Below are 9,110 nucleotides of genomic sequence, written 5' to 3'. Positions count from 1 at the left end.
GCAGCCGTCATTGTTGTTTGGTGGGTCCGGGCTGGGGATTCGAACCCGCCACCTTAGGTGTACGTGGCTGGCGCCTTAGCCGATTGAGCTATAGGCACCGAGCCAGGAATCTGTTTCTTAACAAGCTCTTCAGGTATTTCTGTTGATCCCTAAAATTTGAGATACAGTGATTTAGGCAGTGGTGCCTGGGACCAGAATCAACAGTGATGAGAAATGGTTGGACTTTGAATATATATTGATACAGGGTTTGCTGATAGATTATATTGGGGTTATGAAAGAAAGGACTAAAGGATGAGTTCTTTTTAGGTGGGATGTAATAGCTCACTCCTGTAGTCCTAGCACTTTGGGCGGGGGGGAGGGGAGCAAGGCAGGAGGATCACTTGAGCTCAGGAGTTCAAGACCAGCCTAAGCAAGAGCGAGACCCTGTTTCTATCAAAAATAGAAAAATTAGGATGGGTGGTGGGAGGGTGAATGGTGGAACCACACCTATGGTCCATCTTACAAGGGTACATGTAAATCTTTCTAAATGTAGAATATAATTGTCTTAACACAATAAGAAAATGCCATGAAGGCTATGTTAACCAGTTTGGTGAAAGTATTTCAAATTATATATAAAACCAGCATACTGTACCCCATGACTCCATTACTGCATTAATGTACGCAGCTATGTTTTAATAAAAAAAAAAAAATAGAAAAATTATTCAGGTGTGGGAGTGCCAGCCTGTAATCCCAGCTACTCAGGAAACTAAGGCAAGAGAATCACTTGAACCCAGGAATTTGAGGTTGCTATGAGCTAGGCTGATGGGACAAAGAGTGAAAATCTCAAAAAAAAAAAAAAAGATAAATAAAAGGAAAGAACAACTCTTTTTTGAGGATTTTAGTAAAAAGGTGAACAGACTAATAGGGAGGGCAATGACTAACGGTTTTTTGTTTGGTTGGTTGTTTTTGGAAATAGAGATAAAAGCCTATTTGTGTGCATGTAAGTTCATATGCAGTTGTTCAGTTGGTGCATCTAGAGCAGTGGTTCTCAACCTTCCTAATGCCTCGAACCTTTAATGCAGTTCCTCATGTTGTGGTGACCCCCAACCATAAAATTATTTTCATTGCTACTTCATAACCGTAATTTTGAATCGTAATGTAAATATCTGATACGCAGGATGTGTTTTCTGATGGTCTTAGGTGACCCCTGTGAAAGGGTCATTTGACCCCCAAAGGAGTCATGACCCACAGGTTGAGAACTGCTGATCTAGAGTTTAGTGAAGCCTGTTGAAAGGCAAATTTATGTCAGACTGGATGCACTAAGGAGACATTTCTCAAGTATGTTGGAATGTCCTTTGCACTCCTCCAAGTGTCCTGTGTCTGAGGATAGGAGCTAAGGGGATGGATTGGTGGGAATGGTAGATGCCTTCACTTTTGGTTTTATAGATTGTGCTTGTCTGGTCAAGACTATTACAAGAAAAAGAGCCAGGTGCAGTGGCTCATGCCTGTAATCCTAGCACTTGGGAGGCTGAGGTGGGTGATCACCTGACCTTAGGAATTCGAGACCAGCCTGAGGAAGAGGAAGAGAGAGACCCTATCTCTATAAAATAGCTGGGCATTGTGGTGGATGCCTGTAGTCCCAGATACTCAGGAGGCTGAGGCAAGAGAATTGCGTAAGCCCAAGAGTTTGAGTTTGCTGTGAGCTGTGATGTCACAGCACTCTGCTGAGGGTGGCAAAGTGAGACTCTGTCTCAAAAACAAAACAAACAAGGAAGACTATTATAAGAAATAAAAAATTGGCTTGAATTTTTTTTTGATTTTTTAAATGAAGGTAAAATGTTTTTGCCTCTTTATTTGTGAATGAAAACACTGGCTTTCCAGGGTATAGGTATTGACAGGACCTGGCTCCTTGGGCACTCTGAGAGAGCAGAGGTTGAACAGATAAGAAACCAGATAGGATCTTGAGCAACCTTATCACCTCTCAGGCTTCTCTGGACCTCAGCTCTCACTCAGATCCATAGCCTTGGAAGAATTGAGTGCCTTGTTATATATTGTAAGTGGTATAGTGGAGTCACAAAGTCTTGAATTTTTATCCTGTTCTGCTGCATTTTAGTTTTGTAATCACCATTCAGACTCAGATTTCTTATCTGTTAAATTAGAACAATATTGATGATGGTGTTGATAGGTAATATTTATCATGTACCAGGTACTTTAAGTGCTGTACCAATCTTAGCCCATTTAATTCTCTTAACAACTGTATAAGGAGGGTACTCTTACACTCCCATGTCACAAATGCAGAAACTGAGGCCCAGAGAGGTTAATTGCCTAAGTTCACATAGCTAGTAAGTGGCAGAGGTGAGATTCAAAGTCAGGTAGTTTGACTCCTGAGTCTGTACTTTTTTTTTTTTTTTTTTTGAGACAAGGTCTTGCTCTGTTGCCCAGGCTAGAGTGCAGTGACATCATCATAGATCACTACAACCTCAAACTCTCGGACTCAAGTGATCCTCCTTTCTCAGCCTCCCACATAGCTGGGACTATAGGTGTTCAGTATCATGCTGGCTGATTTTTCTACTTTTTATAGAGTTGGGGTCTTTCTATGTTGCCCAGAATGGTCTGAAATTCCTGATCTCAAGCCCCAAGTGATCTTCCTGATGCAGCCTCCCAAACTACTAGAATTATAGGCATGAACTCCAAGCCTGGCCCCATGTCTGTACTTTTAACTTTTGTGTTTTAATGTCTCTGAATGTTGTACAGAATGACCTGATTTGTTGTGGAGATTAAATGTAATAATATATGTAAAGCTTGTAGCTCAGTTTTTTTTCATGGTTCCTTTTATGCAGGTTTTTAATTCACTCATTCACTCACCATCTTTACCTTCTTTATTTACTTTACAGCACTCATGAAACTGTTCTGATAGTGCCTCTTTATCTTCCCCTCTATAATGTTCACTCTGTAAGGGAAGTGTCTATGCTCAATCAATGTGTGTTGAATTTATGAACTTATATACTTAATAAATATTAACTGAGTGCCTACTGTATGCCAGGCTCTGCAGTACATGTTGTAGATAATTTATCTTAATCTTGAGACCTGGTGCTACAAAAATTGTCCTCTTCTTTAAGGAAACCACTCAGATCAAATTAGCATTTACTACCCTTGGTCCTGGGTGATAATTACTGAGGGAGAAGCCTGGCTTTCATCTATCTGCCTCCCTGTTATGAGGAGTTATCTAGCCCAATGAATGTTTGTTGAATTGATTAAAGCAAGGCTTAGAGATGGAAAAGGTGAAGACTTTTGGTGAATAAGATCTACTGTCTGCCAAATTTGGTGGGTAGTGCATAGGGGTTGAAGCAGCAGGGAAGAGGAAGAGCGGGAATGTTCCAGGCAGAGGGAGCCATGTGTGATGAAACCTAGAGGACAAAGCTAGGAAAAGCATGGCAGTGAGAGTCCAGCTGGCTATGTAGAGTAGGGCTAGCGTCATGGCTATGCAACCACTGTAGTCACATGGAGCCCCATGCTTGAGGTTTAATGCTCTGTAGTTGTTGTATTGAAATTGTTTTATTTATTATTTATTTTGATTTCAAAGTTATAATGCATGGTTTAAAAGAGAGGAAAGGGAAAAAAAGAGAAAGTTTGTTTCAGGTCTGAGGAAACATAGGGAGAGAAAAAACAGTAAGGGGGGGGGACAAATTTGGGGAAACTCCAGTGGCCCCAAATCCCAGTCTCCCACCCATACCCTAGCCCTGTAGCAGGAATGAAAAATTAGATTAGTTTTATGCAGGAGTTTTTAAAAAATCAAATCACAACAAAGCTGACTTGTCTTCTCTTTGGGCCTCCTGGATCACCATCCATCTCTTGCTGTGGCCAGTCTTACCTTTCCACCACAGACACTGTTTTAGCTCTTCTAGGCTTCCACCTCTATCCCAATCTGGGGTTTCCATGAAGTGTGAATACCAAGTCAGAGTGAGACTGCTTCAGAGTCCGGCCCACATGCCCATCCAGACTCCAAGTGGAGTATAGGACTCCCAAGGCAGAGATGGTGGGTGGGGCAGGCCCTGCCCAGGCAGTCCTCACATTGGAAAAGGCATCAGACAGCATCCCAAGGGCTTGCCCTCCCTTACCCCCCAAACTTAGGTAGAAGGGGAGCAGCTGTCACCAGAGCCTATGTTGGTGGAAGTTTTGGTTCAGCATAGAATAGACATCACTGAACCTGAGGGCATCCAACATCGGGAGCAGGGGAATTATTATTATTATTATTATTCCTAGGGGAATTATTCAGGATCACAATGCTGGAAAGGGCACTGTGGACCACAGAGAGGTCCTTGATGTAGTTATCCAAAAGCAAAGTGCAGTGCTATCTATAGTATCTCCTGTTGAGAATGCTTCTGCTATTATTCAGTTTATCTGCCACAGAAGAGCCATAATCTCCATGCTTGCTATAAATACCACCAGTTCATACTACTGGCTCACCACTTCTAAGAAAAAATCCACATGGGGCCTCTTACATACAACCTGAGGATGAAGTCAGGAGGCAGTCCAAGCCAGACTGTGGACCCCCATCATGGTAGAAGTGAACAAGTGTCTCATACAGATCCAGTACCAGAATCTGCCTCTTTACCTGAGCTAGCTGATTCTGGGACACAGGAGATAAGGGGAGGAAGGATATCATATTGAACAGTTTGGTACTGAATTACTAGGCAGATCTGCCTCTGCAAAGGGTAAATTTGAAGAAGCCCTAAAGCTTGGAGGCGAAGGCCATGAATATATGCAGCTTCAGCAGACACTGTGTCTGCATCATTCTGATGACCTTGGCACTGCCAGCCTTGCTCCCACCCCACTGGGAGAGAGAATGGCTCCAAGTGGCAGGAGAGACTGCAGAAAGGGGCAAGCAGTGGGTGGCTCAGAAAGCCACCCTTGGTGAAGGAAAAGCCCATTGGAATGGGAAGCTGGGAAACAGATGTCAGCAGCCCTGCGGGGGCCCACATCAGTAGGGAGTGGCACCAACTTCCCAGAAGGTTGCTGGCTGATATGTCAGGTTAGGAAGGCATCCTGGAGACCTAGTGGGAAGGGGAAGGATAATTGGAGGAGGGGCTGTAGTGGAGGGGGCAGGGGAGAAGGAATGATAGAAGGGAGGGTGGGGGAAAGGAAAAGCTGAGTGTGGCCTGTTGTCTTGAAATTCTCACCTTGGAATTTGTGTTTTGTATGGATGGGACAATGTGTGCTGGGGCCTTGGAGCCTTGGGTCTTATGTGATTTTACCTCCTGCTGCCTCCTTACCTCCCAAACAGGTTCCTGGCTGGCTTCCTGGCTGCCTGGCTGCCTGGGGCGCTGGGCTTAGGTGCAGGTGTGGAGAGTCAGGGCCTGGTGCAAGCACCTTGAACACTGAATTACTGAGTCACCCCAGGGCATGTTAGATAGTCTGTACTTGTCCCTTGAGTATTCCCATACCCAAGGGAGTGTGACAGTAAATAGTGTATAAAAGCCCCATGGTAAATGGAGAGAGGGGGAGAGGGGGAGAGGGAGAGATATCGATCATAGAAGAAAGGAAAGTCCCTCTTATAATTGTGTCCCGCCCCCAAGAGGTGTGCCTTACACCCTGCCCCTCATCTCCTCCCTTTTCCCTTCTCCCTGCTCCCTCATTCCCGGACCCCCACCTTGTATTAGATCATCTACTGCCTTCTTATTAGAATTGAGTACATTGGATTTTTGCTTATCCATTCTTATGATGCTTTACTAAGAAGAGTTTGTTCCACCTCAATCCAGGTTAATATAAAAGATGTAAAGTCTCCATCTTTTTTTAATGCAAGAGACATGAATAGAACCTTTTCTAAGGAAGACAAACAGATGGCTAACAAATATGTGAAAAAAATATTCATCATCCCTAATCATCAGAGAAATGCAAATCAGAAGTAATATCTGTTTTAAAGAAGGTGAGAACTAAATTCAGACTATAGCAAGGGGTGAGAAAGTACTGTGTATTAGGAAACTTTTCACTGTATATACTTCTGTACCCTTTCAGTTTTGTGCCATGTACAACTGTTACCTATTCATAAAAAGGGTCATTATGAAGCTATATAGGTTTAAACAAAGATGTTTGGCTGTGAAGAGGCAGATGGACGGTAAGAGGGTAGGTAGGTCTTTTTTTTTTATTCATAAATATCAGTGTGGTTGTTTAAATGCTATTGTGAGGAGAAGGTAGAGAGAGTGATTGAAGATACTGCAGAAAGAAGGGATAATTGATTGAGATGATAAGAAGAGATGTGACCTAGGTGGAAAAGCTGGCTTTAGAAAGAAGGAAAGATAGTACTTTTATTGTAACAGGAAGAAAGGATGGGTGCAGGAGGATTTGGTGGTGGGAAGTTGAAGTAGTTCTCATTTGATTATTTCATTTTCTCTAAGAAGTAAGAAGCAGGATCATTTGCTGAGAGAGAAGAGAGAGTAGTGGGGTCAAAGATTTGATATACCCACTGTGGATAATGAGAAAGAGAACTAGCTAAGCAGGGGATTAAAGGAGGATTGTCAGGCAACATGATCCAGATACTTTGGACAGTGTGAACTTAGTGTGGCACCAATCCAATTGGTAATTTCTCTCCAGCCATGTCCAGTGATCCAGTGTAGTTGAATAGAGCCAGGATTGGGGTTTGCACATGAGGGTGAAAGGCAGTGGGGCCAGTGAGGATATCTGTAAGAGAATCCTTGAAGTGAAGAATACTGCCATCTCAGCTAGATAGGGAAAGATAAAGTCAAGAATGGATGAATACTGCTGGTGAGATTGCAAACTCATACAACCTTTAAGGAAAGAAGTATGGAGAATTCTCAAAGAACTAAAAGTAAACCTTCCATTTGATCCTGCAATGCCATTACTAGATACCTACCCAGAAGAAAAAATATCATTTATGGGTGGCACCTGTGGTTCAAAGGAGTAGGGTGCCAGCCCCATATGCTGGAGGCAGTGGGTTCAAACCCAGCCCCGGCCAAAAAAAAAAAAAAAAAAAAAAAAAAACAACAAACTTCAAAAAACCCCCCAAAACATCATTTTACTAGAAAGACATTTACAGTAGAATGTTTATTATGGCTCAGTTCACAGTTGCCAAGATGTGGAAGCAACGCAAGTGCCCATCAACTGACTCATGAATGGATTAACAAATTGTAGTCCATGGAATACTATTTAGCCATAAAAATGGATGGAGACCTTATATCTTTTGTATTTACCTCATTGGGGTTGAAATACATTCTTCTTATTAAAGTATCACAAGAATGGAAAAGCAAGTACTCAATACTAATATGAAACCAACATATAAACAACTATATGCCCTCAGGAAAGAAAAACATAAGTATACTCTAGTAAGGGGGAGCTAGAGGAGTGAAAAGAGAAAGCGGAGGGGAGAGGGTGATTGACAGGCCCTCACCTAATGTGCACAATGTTAGGGTATTCAGCCCACCCTCTGGGTGAAGTGCTCAACTACAACTTGAACTTTACCTTAGAAATGAAAACAATATAACCTAAACATTTGTACCTTCATATCAATCTGAATTTTAATAAAAGAGAAAAAAAAAGAAAAAATACGAATACTAAAAAAAACAATGGATGAATAGATGAAGTAGGAGGATCAGTGGATTTTGAGGGCAAAGAAGTGCAGTGAGAGCTAGATGGATACGCTTGTGGTCAAAGAATGTGATATGTGAATTTCATGTTCTAGAGGTGGAGCACTTGCTGGTGTTGACAGGATCTTGAGGGTAGTCATGAGAGTTGATAGTTGAAATGGGAGTGAAAGTAACAGTCTCTGAAGATAAGAAGGTCCAAGGACTAAGTACATGGTATATTGGACCTCCATGTTGATACTGATCCCGTGTAAGATGTTTGTAGGACTTGGGGTAGAGAGGAATCTGTGAGTAGTTTCTTCAGTGAGTGAGGGGATATGTTGAGGAGATGGGTATCTGGAATTGATGAGAAGGAATAAGAAGTGATATGGCTGGATGGTATAAAAACCCATAGAAGTGTGAGCATTTAATGCAAGGGTAGGGGAGAGATGGTCTTGAAGTCTCACTGAAGAGTGAGGGGGATGTGTACTCCACAACCCAGCCCTGAGCTATAAGAATCTGGGAGAATTTTAGCATACTGCTGCTTAAACTTTCAGTGGTGAAGGATCAGAGTATTTTTTTTTTTTTTTGAGATAGAGTCTAACTTGGTTGCCCAGGCTAGAGGGCCATGGTGTCAGACTAGCTCACAGCAACCTCAAACTCCTGGGCTCAAGCGATTCTCCTGCCTCAATTTCCCAAGTAACTGGGGCTACAGTTACACAGTGCTAGGTTATTTTTTCTATTTTTTTTTTAAATTAAAGCTGGAGTTTCACTCTTGTTTAGGTTCATCTTGATCCTCCTGCCTTGGCCTCCTTGAGTACTAGGATTATAGGCGTGAGCCACCATGTCCAACTGGATCAGGGTATTTTTTAATTTCCAATTTATAACACACTGATCTTTTTTATGAAATAAAAAATGAATTACTAGATAAATGGTATGAACAAAAAAAGGCCATACAAAATAAAAGCCCTAAATATTTATTATTAAATTGAGTAGACATAAAATTATTTGCCAAATTTCCATGAAAGCTCTTATGTAAAAGTGATGCTTATTCTCACTTTCTGTACTTATTACAGACCTATAGTAACAGTTTACACACTAGCATTAGTCTGTGGACCACCCTTTGAATGGCATTGGTATAGAGAAAATAGTTTTCTCATAGGAGTAGCTATGTTAAGTTAATCCAGGAAGGTAAAGGAAAATTTATTAAAGGGGAAAAATATGTAGAGCACTTTACCAAGGGATGGGATTGCTGAGGGTTGACACAAAAGTTGGGAAAGGAAATGGGCAGTGGTATTTGTGGTACAGAAGCACATAGCCATAGCCATCTGGGATGAAACTTAAGGAGAGAGAGAAGACTGGAGGGGCTTCTTTCTTGAGCAGTGTTCATAGAGTCCAGAGGTGTGGGATAGAAAACATGCAGTGCTGGGAAAGTGAGTTAATGTTGCAAAGTCTATGGAAGGTTTTGGTAGGTGAGGTTTGCAGTTTGGATTGGGTAAATAATAACACTCTCACTTTTGGATACTGTGTATCAGACTGTGTTCAGTGTGCTAT

At 42.0% G+C, this 9,110-nt stretch overlaps 1 protein-coding gene and 1 pseudogene across 4 annotated transcripts in view; one reads left to right on the top strand and one right to left on the bottom strand.

The window, feature by feature from the left end:
• The window catches only part of PHF8 (PHD finger protein 8), a 134,065-nt gene that overhangs the window by 13,431 nt on the left and 111,524 nt on the right, over positions 1–9,110 (top strand). The gene's annotated exons all lie outside the window — the stretch shown is intronic.
• Positions 4,129–4,774, bottom strand: LOC100965916 (annotated as a pseudogene).

Source organism: Otolemur garnettii, unplaced genomic scaffold (genome assembly GCF_000181295.1).
Source record: "Otolemur garnettii isolate 467f Iridium unplaced genomic scaffold, OtoGar3 scaffold00256, whole genome shotgun sequence".
Taxonomy (NCBI): Eukaryota; Metazoa; Chordata; class Mammalia; order Primates; family Galagidae; genus Otolemur; species Otolemur garnettii.
The sequence above is the reverse complement of the archived record's forward strand: the minus strand, read 5'-3'. Positions and strand labels throughout refer to the sequence as shown.